Genomic DNA, 26,038 nt, shown 5'->3' with positions numbered 1-26,038 from the left:
TTTAAAATATGTATCATGAAATTATTATTAGGTATTATTATATTACTTATATAATATATGGTACTAGGTATATTATGTTAATACAATATAGTAATAATTGATCAATAATAAATAGGTAAAATTGTACGAACTACTTTTATCTCATTGTGTATGAAATTAATATTAGCTTTGAGAACTTATATCGACAATAATTTCATAAGATTATATAAATATAGGTATCATTCGTTAAAATTAAAGTAATTCATATCAAATAATTAAATAATTTTTCAACTGAGTAAAAAAAAAAAATATAAAAAAAAACTAGAATAATTTTAAAAATTTATATTAAAATTAAATAAGTAAGTACCTACAATAATTTAATTTTTGTCATACAATCGATGTTTTATATATCTTGAAAAATAATAAATCTAATTTAATTTAAGGTTTAGCTTGATCAACGTATATTAATAATACGATACAATGAACATTGCTTATTGGCAGTCAAGCGGTAATTTATATTAATTGATACAAACAGACCGAACCAAGACGAAAAATAAGACATCGCACGGGCCACCCAGCATTATCGGTGAATGGTGATCATATTTTGTACAATTTGACACATTGATGAAGTGACGCCAGGTAATGTATAAGATAATTAGTAAATTATATACATTAGGTACCTACACATTTTAGTTATTTCATAAATTAGGTACCTAAATATTTCGTATACTATCTGATTCAACACTTTAACTGTAACATATACATACCATGTACATTATATATTATAAATATTAAGTACATATTTATAATGTGTAATAATGTAACAGTTTTAAATAATTAAATTCTCGATTTTAATATATTTTGAGATAATTTTTTTTTTTTTATGAAGCTTAGATGTTTATGATTGCTATTAATGTTTAACGTAGTGCCTGTTAGTTAAATTTTAAAATTATTATTTTTGTAGGCGGAGGGATTATACTTGGAGAAATGCTAGTTATAAATAATATTAGACTATTAAAAGCATGTTAGGTAGGTAGTTAATAAAATAAATTAAAATTCCAAATGGATGAATAAAATACTGTAATAGTGTCTATTCCAATTTTATCACATTTATTAACGATAATCGTTGTTCATTATTCATTAGATATGTGCATTTTTGTTGCATTCTATGAGCAAGCGTAAATATTAATAACTGTAACTTGAGGCATCATAGGGTAATGTCAGTTAAACATTAAAATATTTAAAAGCACGTTGTGTACTTATGTCTTAATACGGTATAATATTATATTCTCATTTCATATAGAGTTTTAAATTGTTTGCTACTTTGTGCACGTGCTATGAGCCAAATTTTCCTTCATAAATATTTTACAATTACGTTGACACAAGAATAATCATATGCGACATGAGCCTATATAGGCTCTATAGTACCTCTGTCCTCTTGATGCTTTTTAATTTACATTTTCATAAAATGCTGTACTATATTTTGTTAATTGTTCATTGACTTAATAATATAATTAACTAATTACATAATATTGTCATATCGAAATTAGCTGATTATCTCGATTGACTTTCAAATATTAAATTATTATAATAATTATACCTAGAAATAGCTATTTTATAATTAATAATTATAAGATATTTTAAGTCAAGTAGTTATTTTTAAGCTTGAGAACTAAAGAGTTCTTAATCATTATTAAGTACCGTAATACATATTAGATTTATTTTTAATACCTATAATTGGAAATTAAAAAAAAAATGATTTAGTGTCAACCATGGTAGATACATTATAAATTAACAAATTTCTGAATAAGGTTAAAAAAATCGAAATTTGATAAAATATTTTAATTTATCTTATTAAGGAAAAAAATCAGAATTATTTAAAAAATTTGTCAATATGTATCAAATAAGGTCATAAGGACTTATTATTTTTTGATTTTATTGTTTTTCCTAAGATAAAGAGAAATACACTCTAAGACTATTTTATTCATTACGTTAGCGTGTTTAAAAAAACTGGATATCTACACTATTTTGTACTTAAAATATACTGAACGTATTTAATAAAATAATTGAAATATTTTCTGTTAGGTTTACTTATTTTAACATTTTCTTGCATTCTTGTTTCCTCAAATAGAGAATAACTATTCGTTATTCGAAATGCATGTAAGCGTTTTAATTTAAAGCCTTAAAAATAAATTTGGTAGGTATCTGGTATATTATGACTTTTTGAGCGATCGAGTTTTAATTTTATATGAATTATTTTTATTTTATAGCGTATAAAAAGTTTTGGTTTATAACTTTCGAGACACTTAGAAAAATAATTTTGTTCTTGTGGCTAAAATTTATAATTTTAAATCGATGGCAGGTACTGATTTATATTGAACGAACATCCACTTACCACTATTCATGTCTTTCCTGTCAAGTTCAACTCACGTTATTCGCAGTTTATCTTCATGTAAAGCCTATATTAATGTTATACTTTCAAAGTTGAATTGTATACGATATCTATAGATTCCCCTCTAGAAGGACCAAACTCGAAACTATTTTATATATATTGTACAAAAGAAAAACACCCATCGCGTCGCCTACCTCTCACACTTTCCGTTTGACTACTCAGGATAGTCAGCGAGCCGGGTATGTTTAGTCCTATATAGAACATATATAAGCTATACACTTGCGTCCGTCTGCTATCCATTACTAGTATCGTTTTCCCTCGGCCTTTACACACAACAACAACAACGGAATTTATTTGAAACATTTTTATTATTTTTTTTCCCTAGGGTTAGATTTTGACGTCACGGATACCATATTGTCTCGGAGAATAATGCACTATAGTCTTACTCCGCACACATTCGCACACCTATAATAATGCACACACACGAACAAAAGTCCGATACACAATTATACGCAAGATGCACCGGTGTAGTAGTAGTAGCTAGTGAAGGGCAGAGGCGGCGACGACAGGGCGGCAAACGGTTTACTCCTGGCAAAACCTCTTGTCAGATTCAGGATCGATCCTCCTCCCCACCTTGGACGCCCTCTGGTCGTCATGACCCAAAGTAACCGTCGCCGCCGCCACCGGGGGACGCGTTCATACGTCACCGTCGTCTCCTGTTTTTTCGGCCGATTCATGTGCCGCCTGGCTACCGTGTGATCTGGCCGCGTGTTCATTCGCCGCCGCCGGTCCGGTCACGATCGTCTCTCCCCGGATGCGAATTGTTTTTCGTCTACATAGAGTGCCACCAAGTATGTATTTATTTAGCATTAAGTACCTCATTTTTTTTTTTGAATTGTTGAACTTTTAAGTAATTATCATTTTAATACGTGTTCACGTAAAATACACGTGTTTATAATATTATAGTGTTAAATTGTTAGTCATTAATATGTATTTTTAATAATAAAATTACTATGACATGTTAAACACGTGTTCGTAGAAAATATTTTGAAACTGGAGCTTAATGGCTCTGTAAGTTTAACAATAAATACTAATTAAGATTATATTTCGTATAATGATGAATGTTTCAACTATAAATATTTATTTATTATTTAAAAAAAAATATAGTACATAGGTACAAGCAATAATAAAAGTAAATTGATTAATTCGCTTGTATTAAGAACTTTTAAAAAAAAAAATTGTCTATTATGTATGAACGTTTTTTTTTTGTTAATTATTTATTTTTAATATGTATTTAATTAATAATGATTATTGCTTACACATTAATATTTAATGGTAAATAGTTACACATTGTAATGAAATATATACCGGCAACTCAAATGATAAATATTAATTACCATGAATTCTATGCAGTTTAAATAGATAATTGCATGTAGGTACCTATATTTACCTATATTTAATAAATGTTTTAATAATATCGTAATAAATTATTTTAAAATTTGTACGTGAAATTAAAAGTGCAATTTTATCATATTATGCATATGGAAGTTTTATTATAGAAGTTTGTTTACAATTTTTGTCTTATAAAAATAAAATGTTATGTAAAGTTTATTTATGAGTTGCATAGTATGAGGTACCTAAAAGGTTATTTTTTAAAAGCATTTTGATCGAGAACTGAGAAAATTGATAGAAACAACTATCTTTTATTGAAATTTGACATCTATCATGGTAGAGTGCTGTTTTGAGTTTAAATTTCATCCGTGCTCATTGGCATGATGAACTTGAAATTTTTCAGTGGCAAGTCTAATATTCCACCCACTCTACAACATCTATAACACGATAAAGACTTTCATTGTCATCTTTTTATAACGGTTCTTATATTTTGTCATGGTAATTTTTAAAATATTACTTAATACTAAATATTACCAATTGACCATTATTCACCCACTCAAAACCCATTAAAAATCTCTGTGGCGACCTTTCGACTACCCCTTCACCATGCCATTCATTATTGTCTAAAATATTTACAAGGTCTAGATACATTGTGTCGAAACTGTTAAGATTAGTATTATTAGTGTTTTGGCATGTAAATGCATTATCAGACCAATACGATATCTAGACATATTTAAAATTTCTGATTTACAAAATCCTTTGAGTTCAAAAACATTAGTCTGAAAATAAAATAAAATTAACTTGAAAATATCTAATTGTGGTATTAGAACAAATAATTTTATTTAAAGTGTTGTTATAATTTGTATATACTATATATTTTTAAAGTTTAACAGAAAACTACATATTTGATTAAATACGTAAATAACTTATAATACAATCTTATAATTGTATATTTACCTACTATATTGAAGTACCTATAAAAGTAAAACAACTATTTTTTTGTTTTTAAATACACCTTCTATGCTCGGTAAATTAATTTATGAAATTATTAATGGCCTATTATACATCTATACAATTTATTGTTTATTTAAAGTTTAAAAATAAGTTAAGTTTAATTGGTTATTACCGGTGTTGCAACGACTATAATATTAAAACATAGATTTTTTATTTTCAAACGATATCACTAAAATCATTCAGGTTCTATAGTACTTATATTTTATTTGAAATAAAAAATAATTATGATATAAATAACCAAATTGTTTATATATATATTATAATACTATTGACTATATTTCCATGTAAAAATTATTATTATTTATTTTATAAAAAGTTTTGTATTTACAATCTATATTAATAAATATACAATAAATAAATTTGATCACGGAGAATGAAAAAAAAAATATATAAAATCTTGAACTCAGACTTGACTATGTTATTACCACTTTTTTATACATTGCTGAGTAAATCACTGGATATTTCCTCTAATCGCGTTCCTCTTGTAAAAATTATTAAAATAAAAGATTTAACTATATAGTACCTACTTTGTGTTGGAAACGTATAAATGCTAAGGATATTTAAAATTAACTTATTTTTTATATTCTTTAATGTATTTATATAATCTTAAATTAAAAATTCAGCTAATCCTTCATCTCAATAATATAATAAATCTAATAATATTTTTGATTAGAAATAAAAACATGTTTTTATTTTTGTTCTGTCTGAAGATACTTTTTATAGCAGGAAAAATATCTAAAGTAAGTTTTTTTTTATAGCAAATTGGATCTAGTTTGTACTTTAGATGTCAAAAGAATAAATGTCGAAATACTTTACAACATAATTAGGGAGAGTAGTGGGAAATATACGTGTATAACAATACAATAATATTATTAAATTACAATAACAATAAATATTATTAAAATGTATGTAATAAAAAAACACAGATATGTTCCAAAATTAAAATGTTAGAGAAACTTAAAAGTTTAATCAGCTTCAAATTAATTATAACACTTGGAAACTCTTGTACTTTACTCGTAGCAAAATTACTCTTAACCGAAGTTTTCTGACCGTATTTGGGTCATTAAACAAACACCATTTGGTTGTTATGTCTGTTGAAAAGAAATATTGGACATGTGGTAAATGGATTTTGTATGTCTAATAATTAAAAACACTTATTAATTAAGCTACATAGAAATAAATAAATGTTGTCATTTGTTGAAAATTTAGATTTATAATGAAACATTGTGATACATTGGTTTAAATGGTTTTTATATATTATATAATATCATATATACAACTATACAAGCCTCAATTGTCCTAAATATTTAAAACAAATTAATTATATAAACATTTTAATACTTTTATTTCACATTCATTATTATAAAGAATAATAATTAAGTAATTTGTTTTTATTTATTACAAATACATAATGGTAAAAAATAATATATATTCTTATTGTCTATCAGGTTTTTATTGTTCAAGCTGTGAATAGTTAAATTAATTTGTAAGACAATTTAATATAGTTTCAAAAAGAAAAAAAGCGTTAGTAGGTACTTATAGAGAATTCAAGAGTTATTACGTACTGTGTACGCCTATATACTTATCTCAAATGAACACCAGTTAATGATAATGGCTCATTTTATTATTTAAGCATACTAATCATTGAATTAAAATACAATAAGGTTTAACATAATCAAAATTTATCTAGATTTTGTAAAAAATAATGTTTTATTAAATTTTATTATTAATTTGTGGTGATCTTTAATTTTAACAGACATTTTTTGGAAATTAAAAAAATCTTATTAATACAACCTTTTGATTAAATTCCCAATCTATAATAGAGGTACTACACTTGTATAGGTCTTACCCAAGAAAGTATTAACTGAAAACACCATCTTAAGAATTGTTCCCATTGTCTAAAATAATAAGTGGAATTCGAAACATAATTAAATAATTTAATCTAACTTTTTTCTTTATACATTTATTTTTATACTTTTCTGATAATAAAATATTTTATTATATTTTGTTAAAGTAAATTAGTTGATATTTAATTGTATTTTTATTACAATGGATTTTTAGTACATCGCTCAGCATATTCTAGGTGGTTAAAAGGATATAGGATATTACTATAATAGTACGGTTTACCGACCGGAATTTAGTAGGTACTATATTGCAAAACCGAACCCTATTAACCAGTCCAGTGCGTTACTGCAGGTATTATAGTTCTATAAATAAACTAGAATACGGTCATTTTTATTAATTTATACATAATACATATTTTAAATTATTTAAAAATATTAGGGCAAATAAGTAACATTTTAGTGAATTGAATAACTATTAGTATAAAAATGTTTGGAATAAATTATTTTAAAAAATATAAAATTTATATTTTTTGTTACCGAGTATCATCAAAATCACTAGGTATATATTTTTATTAGGTGTTTAATATTTTTGTAATACATTTGATATTCTGAAAAATAATTTAAAAAAACGTATTGGCGTACAAATAATTGTTGTATTAAGTTTTCAGTGTGTTCGTGGTTTTAAGCTAAATGTGGAAATCTTATTACACATTTTAATGAATCCATGGTTGTATAAAACTCAATTGTTTTTTAAAACTGTCGGAATGGATGATAATTTATCAGTGTAATGATATTTTGTGTACAAATATTGTTACATTTACATACACTCAATTTTTTTTCATGTAGCTGAATTATTATAATATTTATAAAATTATTATTATATTTTATAGTTTTACATTCGATTATTTTATATTTAGATTAGTATAAAGATCATTAAACATGAATTTAAATTAGATTAGTTAAAATGACATATGTGTATAGCTAAAGTGTTTGTGGAATTGAATTTTTGAATAATTGTAAATTTTAGTGTTGGGTATGTTTTTAAATATTCATTTTATATCCCTAAATTTGTTGCTGACAGATAATTTATTATAATTTATGAAAGTATTATATCATGTGTTATATTTACAAATGTTGCTATAGCCCTTGTTTTATGAAAACATAAGTTATTCATTTTTAACACAAAACTTTATAATTTTCCGAAACATTACTTACATCAGATATTCTATTCAATATTAAACCGTACCCATGAATCTAAATAATAGATCTAAAATAAAATATCATTTATTTATTTAAAGTTTTAAAATAGAAATGCTTAAAAATTTTATCAAAAACTTTTCAAAGGTTGATAATTTTTCAATTGAAAAATATTAAAATTGGTATTTACAGTATTTTTTTATATGTGTTTGAACTTAGAATTTTAATAAAATTCTTAATAATCTAAAAAATATATAAATAATTTTGTAGTTAGAAATCCATAAAAACTTTTCTTTATATATTTAAGTTTTGAAAATTAATACAAGATTCCTCAAAAGTACTTCATACTGAAACTATAAAATCTAATAAATGTATAAAGACAATTATTTATTAAGTTCAAATTTGGACGAAATAACTTATTTAAAGATAAATAACGACGTTAATTATTTTGTTATAATTCAAAAACACTATTCGAGGAAACTTAAATTTTTATGTATTTTATATTGTTATGAATTTTACAATACGTTATGACATTTTGAGTTATTAAGTGAATATAATATGGTATTAACATATAATTGTATTATAATAATAATATACATATTATTAATGTATTAAATGTAATATTTTTGGAAAAAAAATTATATCAACCTGTTATAATACTAAAAGTAAAATAGATGACTTAAATAGCTATGTAAAAAAATATAAGAAATATATTTAGTAATATAGGTTGATAGTTAGTCTCCGTTCAGAATCGTTTTCTGTATACAGTGATAGATCACTTGAATCATTTCACTTGAATATCATTTTTTTTTTAATTATTATTATTTTTAATTCATATTTGATATTTTTGAGAATTATTACATACATTCTTATAGAGATTTATGTTATGATATTTGCCTACATAAATAATTTTGAATTTAATTTTTAAGTTATAAAGTTAGGATTGAGAAATATGTATATTATGAAGTGTATTCTAATACTATCTCATATTCGCAAAAAATAACCAGTATTTACCCTCCCCAAACATTTTAGGTGTACTTACTATACTTGCATACTTTTATATAGACAAATAACATTATTGGATTATGTTCAATGATTAAGTATTATTTATAAACGATCTTCTGTATTATTATATACATTTGAGTTAGTGTAAAATATCTTCAATTGTAATTTTATATGTTATTCTGTATAATCTATAACTATGACTATCTACATTCACGAATTAATTATTTTCATGAGAAAAAATTGTAAATGTGTATTCAATTAATTAATAACTAATTATTCAAGTCGTAAACTTGTTAAAATATGAACTGAGCTTAGTAGTGCTACAAAGTTTGACTTGAGTACACATGTATGGTCACTATAGAATTATACCGTGGTTGTTGAAGTTTCATCTTCACCAATATAATAGTCAGTAATGGATATACATGTTTAGTAATTAGTAATATCCAACGGGTTCTGATTTACTAGTTGTATATATAATTCAATAATGACCTCTAGACTATGGAAAATGCTTCTAATGTATTTCATAATAATTATAAATTCTGTTTACGATGAATTAAAACAAATTTGTAACCTGAAAGATGTTGATATTCTTATTTCCGTCAAGAATTGTTAATGTTCTGTTAGTGACGCATTTATTATTAATATGAATAATAAATAGATATTTCATTTTAAAACTTTAATGCTGCATAAATTATTTACAATAACAACACTGTATATAAAAAGTTGTTTATATGTGTGTATAACGTAGACTTAAATTCATTATGTACAATAGGTATCTAATATCATTGAGTATATCAATGCTAATATTTATGTTTTATATTCTATGTACATTTATATAGCGTGCACACTGACTACTGTTACAGCTGTTATTAATATATTGTTATTAAAACAATATTATAGAATAATTGTGTACAGTCTAGAAATTCTACAAGTAGAATGATTAATTAATATGGAATATTTTTCAGTTCTCGACACTTATTTTTTAATATTTTAGTATACCTGTAACGTATTTTATGCGATAACTGCAATAATATTAGGTATTTCTGTTACGATTTTTCATTTGATTAAACTTTTGGATTTTTATAGTTTTATTATTAGTGTAGGAGTTTTGAATTTCCACTTTTAATCAGATTACTGAAATTGATGTTTAGAAAATAATATAATCGCTGAAGTTTGAATACTATGATCTCATATAAATTTACTTGTAAATAATAATACGATAATATTAATAACACTATAGAATACAATATTATTATAGAACTATTTTTGTAAACTGGTAGTAATAATATGGTTTAATTTTATATCTATAATGTACAAAATACACTATAGGAATCTTGTAGTTTTTTAAATAAATTGTCTTAATTTAATAAATATTTTTGATGTTTCAAGAATAACTAAAATATTTAGAATAAAAAATAATCATGATAATATTTTTTTTTCATTAAAAAATCAAAATTCATAATTATGTTAATTTATTATATTGTTTGGTTGATTTATATAACCAGACTAATACCAATAATATTATTTATTTTTATTATATTTAAATTAATAAGTAATTTGTGTAATGAATCTTCAATGATTCACGGTTATTATGATATAATTATAAAACTATATAGTAATAATAATAATGATAAATGAATAAAATTCAGTTAAATTTTAATTTTTAGGTATATATTTACAATTAACTTTATAGCTATGTAGAGTAAATACATATTTTCTAATCAATAAATCAAATGGCGTTCAGGGGCTAAAATTCCCTTGATTAAATGGGAAACAGTTTTTGAGAAGTTTTCCAAATATCTTGGATCGTTCGTCTTGGAATCCCCACAGACGTCTTTAATTTTGAGATCTGAACCTTTGTTATGAACACTTTAATCATTCACTCTAGAGATCGGGTTAAAATAAATTAAAAAATTATAATTAAATTTGTGATGCATTATCTTTTAATGTATCTGTATGATATCTGGAAACCATATCGTTTATTTAATTTTTGATTCAACTGTCTGATAGTATATACAAATATAATAATTATACGTAAACATTGAGGTCTTATTTAACTTACATATACAAAGTGTTCAAAATGATTTGTTTACTAAATAATTTAATTTCTAAACTATTGTTGCTTGTATAGCTAATATAATTTAATTTAAGGTTTATTTAATGTAATCATAGGATAATAAATTAATATTTAAAATAATAAAATAAAAATTAGTTAAATAATATTTTGATGATAAAACTATCTTAAATATCACCTTTTAATTGAACAACTATTCTATTATTCAATTTTTTTATTTGATATGTTTTTATAATTAGAAATCATTCAAACGTATAATTTATAAAGAAATATATAACTTTGATATTACAAATTTAAAAATGAAAACTACATACAATTTAAGTCAATTTGTATTGAATTTTATTTTTTTTTTTAAATGTAATATTTTTGACTCAGTAGTAAATGTTAATATGATTATTAGAATGATTTTTTTCACGAAAAGGTAGTAAGTAATAAAATATGAAAGAAGTTTTTTTCATGTATAGACGTCTAAAAACCACTTTTTGTGAAGGTGCATTTGAGAATTATTTGTGATTTTTTTAAATAATAATTGATTTTTATAGTTCAACAATATTTCAAAGTATTACCTATCTAATTAAATCTGTGCAATCAATATTTTAACTTCGTTAATACTTTTGTTAATCCAATATGTGTTTTTTGAAAAAAAAATTAACTTTATTTTAGCTCTGCTTTGTCATTAGTGTAATATATATTATATTTATATTATTTTAATTACATATTTATGTTAAAATAATATATGTGAATAAAAATAAAAATTAAAGAACTACCTAACTGAATATTGTAAACAAAATTACGTACTTATGTAATGATGAATATTATTATTAGTTATAAACTTATAATATGTTATAATACAAACATAAATAAATGCAATGAATTTAGATTTGTTTAATACAAATAAACCTAAATAATAGTAAACAAAACATTTTGTAATTTCGTTTGTAAAACTTTTATCTTTGATAGACTTGAGTGCATTTACTCAATACTTAAATTGCTTCAAATATTACTTTCTTACATTTTTAATTATTTAATACTTAACTTTTCCTATAGTATATACATAAATAAATAAATATATTGGAGTAAAATATGGTGAAAATAAATGTGTACAAATGCATGTCTTAAATTATAGCTCTTTTTAAATAATTTTTTTGAATTATTTAATATACATAATATATAAGTATAAATTTTATTGATTGTTTTCTGACCACTAAAGTTTTTCAAATAATTTTGATTATAATCAATATTCAATTTAGTATTGAGTATTTGAATGTGTAATATCTAATTAAAATTAATTGATCGATAAAATAGTATCTCCCGTTGCCTAAAAATAAATGAATTCAAAATTTACTTTAGACTTTTTATAAATTATAGATCCTTTTTTATAGACATTGGCCATTGGGCATTGAAAATTCGTATGTCTTTATTCACTTTTAGCGATGAATAGTTGCAGTTGTTATTATAGAAATTTATGTAATGAATTATGATTATTCATCGTATTGTAAAACCTGTAAAACTTTAGTATTTATATCATTTAAAATGTGGGATGCTCGTTACTTTCATAATTATAAAAATATAACTTCATAATACAGTTATTTGATATATTTTTCCAAAAAAATAAAGTTTTGGTCAGGAGATGGTTCTAGGACTACATTTTTGTATGGGCAACAGTAAATGTACAATCAAGTTTTAACTGCGAAACAAATTTAGTTTAGCACCTCCTCGAAATTTTTATATTTTTTTTTTTTGGAAACCCAAATATTTTAATGTTTTAAAAATGATGGTGCAAAAAGTTTTTTTTTGGAAATCATTAGTTTTAAAGTTATACCCACCATAAATTTACGATTTTCGGTGTCTAACGCATGCGCAAAACGCATAGGTAGTGGCGGTATAATATTATAAAATACAGGTTAAATAATAATATAATACGTAATATAACGTGTTGTTGTAATAGCACTCGTACTTACACATATCTGTTAAACCGGCGATTTAATGAAAATATATTCTACTTAGAATTTATTTTAAGTTTTAATTTTTATACACAACACCTAGTATAAAATAAATGTAACCATAATATTTTGGTTTTTTTTTGGAAACCTATGTATTTTAATGTTTTAAAACTTATGGTGCTAAAAGCTTTTTCCGGAAATCATTAGTTTATGATCCAAGATAATCCAAAAAAAAAAAATATTGCTTATTTTCAAATACATTTTCAAAGGAGATTAAAAACCAGCGTTATTCAAAAAGAAAATATCTCTCGATTTGGTATGCAACACTACCTAAGGTAGGCCACAGTGCCCATAATTTTATTAACAACGGCCAAAAATTTAGCCAATTACTCGATAACGACGTAGGTAATATTGTAAATATTACACCGCCACTATGCGTTTTGCATATGCGCAAGACACCGAAAATCGTGAACTTATCGTGGCTTTAACTTTAAAACTAATGATTTTCGAAAAAAATTTTTCACATCATAATTTTTAAAACGTTAAAATACATAGGTTTCCAAAAAAAAAAAATATCGAAATTTTGAGGGGGTGCTAAACTAGAACCGCCACTGGTTTTGATAGTTTATAGCTACAAAATTACTGATGTCTGAAAATTTATTACATGTTAAAATTTATTGATATTTATTTAAAAATAAACAAAAAAATAAAAAACACATTTTTTTACAACCAATATTGTTTTATTTATAATTTTAAATTAGATATGCCCAATATTTATATAATGTGACTTACAGTTGATAAATAGCCCATTCTTAGATCTTTAGTGGTTGAAATAGTTGTTTTCGTATTTTAGTTTTGTTTAGTATAATGATTTTCATGAAATATATAAGTATAACTTTTTGTATTGTGTGCTGTTGTTTAACTAGAAAATCTGAATAATATAACTATATGATTATAATGTATTAACTAGTTAGAATTCATTAAGTTATAAACTATTCAGTTTCACATAAAATTATTCAGTTTATACATACAAATGTAAGTAGAATCGTATTTAAATTTTATAAAATGTTTAAAGAAAAATTTAAATTGAAAGCGGACATTATAATGATTGAATATAACATATTGAGCGGAGCGATTACTAGTATTCTTTTTAAATTATTGTTTTTTTTTTTAGTTTATTTGTGACATGATGAATAAATTAAATTTACATTGATATGTGTGTTTTCTTATATCTTTCTTTATTTTTTGGGACCGTAAAATATTTCAACATTAAATTGTAGGAATAGTTTGTGGAAAAAAAAGGATCTAGTTGATACGTAGGGCAAAAGAAAAAGAATAGGACATATTGTTAGTTTTGTTAAGTTAATTTTCGACAAAAATTATTTTTTTATTTTATTATAATTAAAAAAACGTGGACATTTTTACTAAATGTTAATACTATTATATTCTATATATGGTAAATTTTTTTACCATTTTTGAAATATTTGTAAACATTTTTAGCTTTTTATTATTGTCAATAAAAATTTAATACAAGGTTTCTCATAATTGCTGTTCATAGAATTAAAAATATTGAGCTTTGGAATTAGAATTTTATCCCATTTCGTCAAAATTTTGAATATTAACAAAATATTTTATAGTTAAATATACATAAAGTTTTTAATATTTATACACAAGATTTGAAAATTTAAACCAATGTACTAAAAAAAAAGTTTTCACCATAAAGTAAAATTAATCTTTTATGAGTTTTTAAAGTTCAAATCTTTACAAATTGCATATTCACCTTTAAAATACTAACTATTTATCCTCAAACAATTCTCATTATTTAGTTGAAATTTTAAAACGAATTATTAAGGATCCTTAACATTTTATATTACTTATAAGTATTTCGTATTGGAACCAAAAAATCTAAAAATAAATAAATAAATTTATTTTTATAGTAATTTAAAGTTCAAACTTGGACAAAATTTAATGATGAATACCTATGTTTATTATTTTATTATAATTCAAAAACATTATTAGTAAAGATTTGAAAATTTTACGTATATAATAAATAAATTTTAATGTATGTAGGTAATGACATTTTAAAAATATGAAGTATTATTTTAAGTCATTATCTATTTATATTTTTTTATAGTAAGGGTGGTATAATTCAAAAGTTAATAACAATAATAAAAATATAATATATATTATTATTATTATTATTATTATTAATATAGTTTTATAAAAACTAAATATCAATAATATAATAAATGCAATGGTTTTGGAAAATAAATAAATAATTCTACCGTAATGTGATTCATAAAATAAATTATTTTAATAGCAATATTATTAAATCTATTATGATATTGGCTGACACTGTTGACAGGCCGTCTCCGCTCAGAATCGTTTTTCGTAAACAATGATATTATAATATCGTTGAATTCAAATTAAACATATCAATTACAGTGACCCACTCAATACCTAAAACTGTACAATAGAGTGGTACCCATTTCTCGTATTTTATAATATGATTTTAATTTTTAAGTTATTTATAAATTCGGTAATAAATATATTCTATTGCATTTATATAATATAATAAGATCATTATATAAATTCAGCTATTATATGTACCTAGAATAAGGGTAACTTAAAATATACTAGCTGTCACCCACGTGCTCCGCCTCCGTAGATAGTTGTTTGCAAATTGACAATTGTGGGTCTTTTTTAAATCCTGTCTAGTCGTCTTATAGTTATTTCCATCATAAAATGCTATTAAGTGTACATACACTGTACCTTCGCAAAATAATAATAATTTAAGGTGTTTATAAATTCTCATAAATATATTTATAGATAATCAAAGCAATTTTTTTCTCACATTAATATCATAATTTTCACACCCAGGAAATATATTATTTAATAATATTATAACGTCATTAAATGAATAACAATAATAATGATTATTAAACAACAACATTGCCACACTGGGCATGGGATTTTGTAGATTTTCGCATCATACAGCCAATCAGCGCGCTACTCAGTTACTGTGTTACTTTTCTATTGGTTATTATTATTATTACTCGAGTATCAAGATTAAGTACGTCAGTCGTAGTTAGAACGCAGTGATCTATACTTCAAATCCCGCAGGACTGTTCAAAGCATCAAGTAATTGTCACATCCCATAAACGTCGACAATAATAATTGTTCATCGTCGATTCTATACACACATTCTTAGGCGGGTCGTAGGCGATTGCTTAACTATAGGCTTTTAATAATTATTTTAATTTATACTATAAATTGAAGTCCTGGTTTTTTGTCGCGCATAAAAATCCACACCGTTCAATATATCGTTACCAAATTTTTACTGTTATACCTGACAGAATGCTGAAGGCTTTAGTACCACTTTTATTAGGGAACATGTCTAATATTTTGACAATTTCAGATTTGTACAGAAATGTGTTATTTGTATCTAAACACACTATTTGGTGTGAAAATAAAACATATTTACGTGTTCCTATAGTATGTGTATCTTTATTTCAGTTATTTCGAAAAAGGAACATAATAAGTTATATAAAATAAGTTTTTTGTCTCTCCTATAAAATTTTAATTTCGACGTATATGTATTATATATCATAATATGTTAAAACAAAAGTGGTACTAAAACCTTTAACATGCTGTCAGGTATAACAGTAAAAAATTTGGTGACGATACATCAAACGGTGTGGATTTGTATGCGGGACAAAAAATCAGGACTTGCTTTTACAGTATAGATTAATTGTATTTTAATAGCAGTATAAATAAATATAGATTTTCACAAAAATTAATATTCATTACTTACACAGAAATTGTGTTTTGACTCGTTACCTAAATTTCTTTTTTACAATCTATTGGTTTTATCTTTTTTTTGAATAACACTGATCTGAGAAGTTAAAATTCTTTTCAACTTCCATTTAATATAATTTTCATGAAGTTCTATTATAGCCTTATAGGTTATACTGTTTGGAATTTTAATGCAAAGTTGATTATAACGTTCTGAATATTTTTAGTAAATATAGAAAATATTTATTCATATTTTTAATTTTTATTTTAACTACTGGCTTTTAAAAATGTTAAATATTATGTGAGAAATATTTATTCTATTATTCTATTATATATATATATTTAATATAATTATTATCATTTATTATGAAATTTTAAATAATTTTATAACATTGGATTATGCTAATGTACTACAATATTGAAGAGAGTTGAGTGCCAGTACTCATAGGATTCTTCTGTATTTGTTTAGTCAATTTTTTTAGATCTTACACGTTTAAGCAAACAACATAATATGTAAAATTATATATATTATGCTATTCGTTCAAAAGTTTACTGTCAATATAAATAAAACAAATAAAAAGGTACATAATATATAATATTATACCCAGTATATGCGAACTTTATTGTATATAGAAGGAAATTATGTAAAACTTTTGGATAAGTAGAATATGATAAACTTTTAAAATTTACTTTTTTATACGTTGAGTTCAATTGCATTAAAATTTAAATCAAATACACTGTCTAAACTATCTAAATCTAAAATGACAAGATTTTTATAGAATTGCGCTGTTACCACTGTTTCTAAAAGTCTTAGCCAAGTCATGCTGTTTTTATTTTTTACATAAACAAAACATTTTAATTAAATGTTAATAAACAACGTACTTAATTCACTGCTACCTGTGATAACATTTTAACTTACCTATGCAGATAGTTGGACAACCCGAAACATGGTTCCTTATGTTATATTAAAATGCAATTTGACTAAAATAATCTCTCTTGAACGGACACTATGATAATGTCCTTTTAATAAGATAGATATTTTAATGCATATCGAACTATCAATAACAGACTCTTTCTATTACAGACGCAGATAGTAATATTTTGTTCCAATAAATTGATAACGGACAAAAATCTTAATTCAAACTCGAATATAATTTACGTATTCAGTAAAAAAGCCTATCGTAACAGCTCAACGAGCAATTTCGTTCAATTGCAAGATTAATATTATGAAATCGAAGATATAATATAATGAAATATCTGCATTATCTACGTATAAAACGGAAAGACCAATCTTTCAAATGTTCTTATTTAGTGTTTATTCAGCATCGAATCGGTCGCGACGATTAGAGTTTTTCATAATGACACCGCCCATACCGCGTAAATTATTTTGAGTTACACAAAGAGTAGAAATTATTTGATGTAAAGATGCTAGCGCCCTTTACATTTGTAAACTTACTGTAAAATTTGTCATCAGAAAAATACAAATGGCCTTAATTTTGAAGAATCAAAATGAGAACTTGCTTGATACAACGAAAGCTCTTATAAAAATATGTTTAATATTTTCATTAAATAGGTTAAAAACCAATTTATAAGGAACACTTTTCATGGTTTCGTTATACCGTTATACTCTTATATAGGTTTCACCCTTTTTTTATTGTTTCAATTTTTAAATTGATTACTGTTATTAACAATGATTTTAAAACTTCAAATACCCACAGTTGCTATTTACAAAGACTTAAAACTATTTTAGCAGTAGTCTGTATATTATTTTAACCAATAGATAATCTAATAATTTATAACTTTTAAGATTTATATGTTAACAGAACCAGGGTTCACTCTAGGTTCAATTTTAAATGGTTAATTTTCAACAGTTGCTAAAATGAATTATGTAAACAATTTTTCCCTTATGTCTGTATAACATAATTTTTATATTAAATATTAAGCTAAATCATACTGGACGTACTAATGTACTACCTATAGTATTGGAATTATTGTACAAGATCACAAATTATGGGTGAAATCGATTTTACTAAAATAATTTTTCTCTTTTGGCCAGTGTAAGGTTTCGGACATTCTGTAATAATTGTTTTCGAGACAAATTAACTTTGATCATCAAGTAAGATTTAAAAATAAAAAAAAAACAAATTATATGATTTTTACAATATAATTAAATTTATTTTAATTTTTAACAATAGTGATTTAACTCAAGATAATTGTACATTGCAGTACGTACATTTACTAAGTACTACATTTGCTGAACACAACTCTATAAATTAACTTTTAATAAATGACAATATAAGCAAACAATAAAAAAACCTGTACATATATATTAATATTTAAAAACATAATTATCGTAATTTGCAACTACCTATAACGGATTACAGAATTTTGTTGATAAATTAATAATAAGTTAATTATACTATCTTACATTATAGTGATCAAAATAGTCACCATAATTATAAGTGGATTGAAAAGGAAAAGTTCTATTTTGGTAACACTATTATACATAGAAACGTTTTATTTATTTTTAAAAATTTGTAAGTACCCTAATTTTATTATAGGTAATCAAATGAAAATATGGAAACGGTTTTAATAAAAATAAAATTATATAACATGATGAAATTATTTCAGTATCTGGACATCTATGTAATATAATTCATTTTATTAATTTGAATAGTTCATACTAATATTTTAAAATATTTTTTACTTATCATTAATTGAATCATAATATTATTGCGGGTATATTTATTTTTAAATTAAAATTATAAAATTTATTTTGATCAATTTTTTTTTTTTTGATAATAGATTATATTTATCCATTTTAAAATTTTGTTAAAAGTCTTAAATATTTTAATAATGAAGCTACACATTTTTTTGAATTCTTGTTATTAAAATATTTTTGAATTATATAGTAGTATATTTTACAGGATAGCCTCTAAATATTAGTAGTTTTAGTATAATATGCACTATATCTTGTGTAAGTACCTAATCACTATCTTTAAACTTTAATAACTATAGAAATTTAAAAATTAAATAGTCAGAAATCAGAATTGACATCCGATGAAAATAAATTCTATATTTATGTTTTTTTGTAGTAAAATAAATAATATTGTGAATCTCAAAAATACTTAATATAATATCAATATTACGTTTTTACAAATATTTGATCGTATATTCATATAATTAATGATTTATAGTATAAAGTATTTTTTAAATGACATATTCCAGACCAATATTTTTTTTATACAAGATTGCCAAAATACTTGATAATAAATTATATCTGCCAGTTAACTGATTTAATAAGAGCCATGACTCATACAAACATGCCAAGATCTTTTACAAAATATATTATTCTAAACTCTTTATCATTAAGAAATTTCAATATTATCTGGTGTAAAATAAACAATATCGATATATTTTATAAAAATACCAAAGCTAAAAATAAATTTTAGTCTAAAATATTGAACATAGGTGAATAAAAACCATAATTTAATTATTACATTTTTTATTAACACAAAAACAATTTATATGTACCTGCTTTTATATTATAATATATTATTGCCTTTAAATGATTTTTTATTCATATACACATAGCATTATAAATTGTGTAATTTTGAATAAAAATACATTTTATTAAAATGTAGTTATGACATAAATACAAATAAATATCTCTGTTTATTTGGAGTAGCAAAAAGTAAATATTAAACATCTATCATATGAATATGTATAATACGTTATAATTGGAAATTTTACCAAGAATTTGAACATCATGTTATTTATATAAAACTTAATAAATCATAAATTTATATTTTTTAATATTTGATTATTCTCTTATGTTTAATTTTAGATCCTTATATACACTAGATTATTTTAATTTCATTTTTTGGTTAAAAACAGTACTTTATTAAAATATTTACTGTTTATTTATATCATATACCTACGTAATTTGTGATGGAAATTATTTTTTTAAATTAAATAAGTAATAGAAATTTGATTTTTCAATTTATCATATAAAATGTCGGACATTTTATTTGTAATTATAACTACTGGATGACCAACCAATTGGACTTTTGAATTTATAGCTTAACTTATCTATGGTGGTAAGAAAGTAGATACTAAAAATAATTTTAGAATAAATAACATAATAATTTAATATGATAAATTTGTCATATAAAACTTAAATTATTTAAATATTTTTTATCAAAGATAGGAATGTATTGATTTTACAATATTTTTTATATATTGTTTATATATTATGTATATTGTTTTAATTTATGCATTTATTTATGTTGTGTTTTTCGTCACGTTTTGAAGTAGAAAATGTTTATTTATCTTTAATACTAGGTCTGGTTTCTGGAAAAAAACTTCATTGGTGGTCAAAACTCAAAAGTAAAAAATCTTATTTAGTATTTTATTAGTAAATTATTAATTAAAAGACAAATTCATAAATGTATCATTGATACTCGTTGAAGCATTCAGTAATATTTTCCAATAAAAAATGATTAGATTTAAAGAAAAATTATTAATGAATGGTTACTTAAATATTTCAAAATATTCTTTTTTAACATTAAAGGTTAAATCCGATTATTACTTTACTATATTTTAATTAAATTTAAAGTAATTGTATATACATTACACCTCAAGAGAGAAATTTAAATATCTTTAAAATATACTTTCATTCACTGTATTTTACAGTTGAGGTGAACGGTATTTAATGTGATAAAAATTCCAAAGAAAAAGTATAACTAATATACATTTTATAATTCACTGCGTGTATCAACAACACAATATTCCTTCATTATGTGAAGTGTAGAATATAATATGCATAATTATATGAAAAGATATAATATGTACTTTGTACATCAATGATAAATCCCTCATGAAATAATATTAAATACCTATATCAAAGGAATTAAAAATTTTAGAAATTTAATAAGTGTATAAAACGAGCAAGTAACTAAAATTAATTTAAAATTTGATGTTAGTATAAATTATGAATATGTTTTTGCATAAACTTAATTTTATAGTAAGCTTAAGTATTTTGGCTTACAGGATATTATTCACAATATTATACGTATTACCTAATATCATTCATAAACTTAATATTTATAATAAACATTTGATCAGATATTAGTAGATTATATGCGTGAAGACTACTGTTATCACAAATATATACTATTGAATGTCAAAAGGGCCTATCCCATATATTTAATTAATAAAATAAATAAAATAAAAAATTATAACCAACTATAATATTTTCATTGTCATGTAATATATACAATATAATATTATTATTTTTATTTCTCTAATTATAATATACAATTTATTATTATTATTTTTTTTTAATAAACAAACTGAAATTTATGAAGTTTGTAAAGATATTTACAATGATGTTTGAAATATTTATGAGGCGTATTATATTGAGATTATAATATTGAAACTAAATTTTATTATTTAAATATCATTTTATTGATAATGTATAATTATTTTGTCTTTAAAATTAATATAATATAAAAAAAAATTTAAATCGTATAAAAATATAAATGTTATATTATAGCTTAATTATATTTTATAAAAAAAATATTAATAAATTCTATTTATCTTTATGATTTATTTTATAGATAATGTTTATAGCCTTGTTTTTATTAACTTTAACGAAATATATTATTATATTATCTTTAAACATTTTATTACAATTGAAAGGTTAGAATAGCTATAGAACAATAACCCAAAACTATCCTGATTAACAAAAAGATATTATATTCAGTATTAACTTATAATTTAAATCAAGTAAATACAGTAGAACTTTTACAAGTACTGTCGACCATAATATTAATATTGATCATACAAATGTAAGAACATCAGTAACAGCAATAATTATTATTCTTAGTTATTAAACTAAAAATTGAATTTAAAAAAAATGTACGTCATTGTCATTATTCAAATGTTTATCTTTTGCATTGGGTTTTTCTTTTTTAGATTTTGAACGGAGTGATGAATGTATTGATTTTACGAGTACAATGATGCGTGTTTTTTTGTTGTTTTTTTTTGTCTGTGTACAGCATAACTAGTTGAAATAATGCTTCAATTTCAAACTTCAGGGGTGGTTTCCAATGGCAAAGTGAATATTCTTGGTGCATTATAGAGGTCAAAAGTAAATATTTTTGAACAGTTTTCAAAAAAATCTAGAAAAACAAAAAAAAAAGTGACGGAAAAACGGGAATTTTTACGCAAAACCAGTTTTCAACCAAATCGATTTTTTCGCATGGTTGTAACTCAAAAACTATTCGCTGTAAATACTTGAAATGTTCACCACATGTTTATATTACCGTTATTAATACATGGCTAAATTTTCAAAATATTTTGACTTTTTTTGAGTTATTTATAGACCACAGAAATTTTTGAGTTTTCTGAGAATTTTTTTTTGAAGTGTCGATAAAAAAAATTTTGGATGACCAAAAATACTTGAAAATTGAATACAAGATTCCTTATGAGTTGTTCTTTTTGTAGTTAAAAAAAATCAATAATCGTTAGTCACAATTTTTTTATAAGCGTTTATAGTTCAAATTTTTACGAAATATGTCGAAATCACGAAAATTTCCAAGTAATTTTGAGGTTGAAAAATCATAAAATGTTTTGTGTTTATATCTAAGGGTTAAATATACAACACTAAGTTTTCCATAAGTTCTCCTTCAAGTAGCTATAGAAAAAACTTGAAGCATCATTAATATTTAAATAAAAAGATAACATTTTTTTGGCCGAGTCAAAATACTTAAAAATTTAATACAAAGTTTTTCATAAGTTATTCATATAGTGATAAAAAAATTATAAGAATACATAGGCACAATTTTTTTTTATTAGCACTTGAAGTTCAAATATTGACCAAAATTCGTCAAAATTATGAATATTTGCAAATTATTTTGTAGATGTAATTCATAAAAATTTTTGCATAAGTAGTTAAGAGTTGAAACTTTGATACAAGATTTTTCATAAGTTTAGCTTACAATAATTATAAAAGAACTTAAATGTTGGTGTATTCAGGCCATTAAAACATAAACCACCTTTTTCACCATCCACTGGAAATTATATCCTAATCTGACAAATCATCTTCGTTCAGAATCGTTTTTCGTATACAATGATACCTATTATTGGATTCAAATTTAACACTCCTATAATATATAATAATGATTCATACGGTACCTATAATGTACAGCAGAGCGTTACCCACTTACGCGCTTTTTAAATTGAATTTCGATATACAGTCTAATAAATTACATTTTTTTTTTATTTAATTAGGTTTATCTATGGTTATTGATTAACTATAAAAATAAAGAATAATAATATATGACGAATACTCATTTCGTTGTTTAATATGTTAAGTATAGGAAATTAGCTTTTAAATAATTGAAATTAAATCATCAAGTAATATCTATATTAGGTAAATTGTATGTATAATGTATGATGTACCTATGTATTTACATTACCTTATTAATATTAGTATTCAAACTTAAAATATTAAAATATTTTTAAATTTATTAAAATCCATGATAAAATAAAAAAAAATGATTCAGTGTAGTATTATAAAATATAGTAAAAATAAATAATAGTGGATACTGAGTATAAGTGTTTTTTTTTTTTTTAGGTAACTTTCCATTTTTTAATTAGTGTCTTTTCTTTGTGATATTATAAAATCATTATATAAATTTACAAAAATAGTTAAGTGTACATATCGTTAGTATTATTGTGTTGTTAATTATTTTTTAGAGTGGCTGTAGGGTCTTAAAATGATCCCATGGTTTTTTGATGACTTGAACCTTTTTGGAATCGAGAACCGGGGATAGATTAATGATGTTCTAAATTTCAAGAGAGTTTCAAGTTTTTCCAACTGTGTTTGTGACATTTTGTTGTCTGTGTTTGGACACGTCACTAAGGTTAGTAACTATTAGCTATATTTTATACTAATCATAATATAATATTACGATATAATCTTATTACTATTAAATTAATTTCTATGAAAATTTTCTATAAAGGTATTTATAATAATAAAATTAATCAATTTGATTTTTATTAGGTATTAAACAACATTTATTAGTTTATTACATATGATTTGAGGAAATTATTTCAGTAGGAATCAATTTTTTTTTTAAACAGCTATTATAAGATGACTTATTTTTAACATAATATCTCAATATTAATAATAATTATATATTTTTGAAATTTGATGTATATAACAGCAACAGTAGAAATGCTTAGATTTTTTGATATTTCACAATTTCAATAATCCATATTCCGGATAAGCTATATTTAATATTTAATATTTAAAAGTAAAAATTAATATTATCTTAAATATCTAAGTTTTAATCAGACATACAATCTAGTTTGATCAATGAGAAATTTTCGTTAATTTGATTGAATTTAACTTGAAAAATATTTGAAAGTTGTAAATGAACTATAAATTATACGTTTTAATAAAAGAGTGATCTACATGTAAATATTGTAATATCTATGTCTCACTAATGATACTGTCAGTATTGATTTTGCTTATTTACATTATTCTTGTTAAAACTACAAGAGGTAAGTGATTAAAATAAAAAAAAAAATTAAGTTAAAAAGTTTGTTGTTACAGGTCAATGGTTTTTTATATTAACAAATTCATCTTATAAAGTACTTCATAAAAAACCAATCTGTGTATTCTCATTTTCATTTTTGATTTATAAGAAATGTAATATCCTAAGTCTTCAGTTTGTTTTCGTCTCAACTTTAAATTTTGATTGATATTTATTAAATTTAAAAACAAAGTCCATTTAATATTATTTTTTAAACTTCTGGTGTTATTTTAAGTAATTAAAAGTTATTGTCTAATACTTATATTAGAATACTTAAGTTTTTAATTTTGATTTATGAAAACCTATAAAAGTTTAGTTTCAAATTTATATAAATCTAAAAATACAAAAATTGCTCTTTGTAAGTTTTATATTTCTTTAAAATTTGTGTGAGTTGATATTTAAGATCAGTAAAAAAATCGATCTGAGTTTTTAATTGATAAGTTGGGAACATTTATTTTATTTTTAATTTTAAATAATAATAAATTTTTAGAAAAAACCTGGCACCTAAGTTTGATCATTTTTAAAATGTTTTAATGTATGTAAAATGTAATTTTTTTCTAAAAAGGTCTTACAACTCGATTGCAATAACAGTCTTATAGATATAAATTATATATTTATTTTTAAAAATTCTATAATTTTATAATTAATTAAAACAATACTTAAAAGATCTCAAAAATTCAAGTTTTATATACATTCTTGTCTATGATATTTTCAATAAGTAAAGAATTACTTTGATATTTGTGTAAACGGTGTTTCTTTTGTATTAATAATTCTTCAATGCATTTTAGTGTTTCTCA

At 22.8% G+C, this 26,038-nt stretch overlaps 1 protein-coding gene across 2 annotated transcripts in view; it reads left to right on the top strand.

Annotated features, from left to right (window-relative positions):
- Positions 1-3,067: 3,067 nt before the first annotated feature.
- LOC114125219 (glutamate receptor ionotropic, NMDA 3A-like) overlaps positions 3,068-26,038 on the top strand; it is a 131,514-nt gene continuing 108,543 nt past the window's right edge. The window contains exons 1-2 of one of the 2 annotated variants that reach the window (XM_027988765.2): positions 3,068-3,222; positions 24,400-24,566. The gene's annotated coding sequence lies outside the window, so the exon portion shown is untranslated. The remainder of the gene's footprint in view (positions 3,223-24,399; positions 24,567-26,038) is intronic. The other variant, XM_027988766.2, reaches the window with a different exon arrangement.

The sequence above is a fragment of the Aphis gossypii genome, chromosome 1 (genome assembly GCF_020184175.1).
Source record: "Aphis gossypii isolate Hap1 chromosome 1, ASM2018417v2, whole genome shotgun sequence".
NCBI lineage: Eukaryota > Metazoa > Arthropoda > Insecta > Hemiptera > Aphididae > Aphis > Aphis gossypii.
Note: the sequence above shows the minus strand (reverse complement) of the source record. Positions and strands in the feature narration are given on the sequence as shown.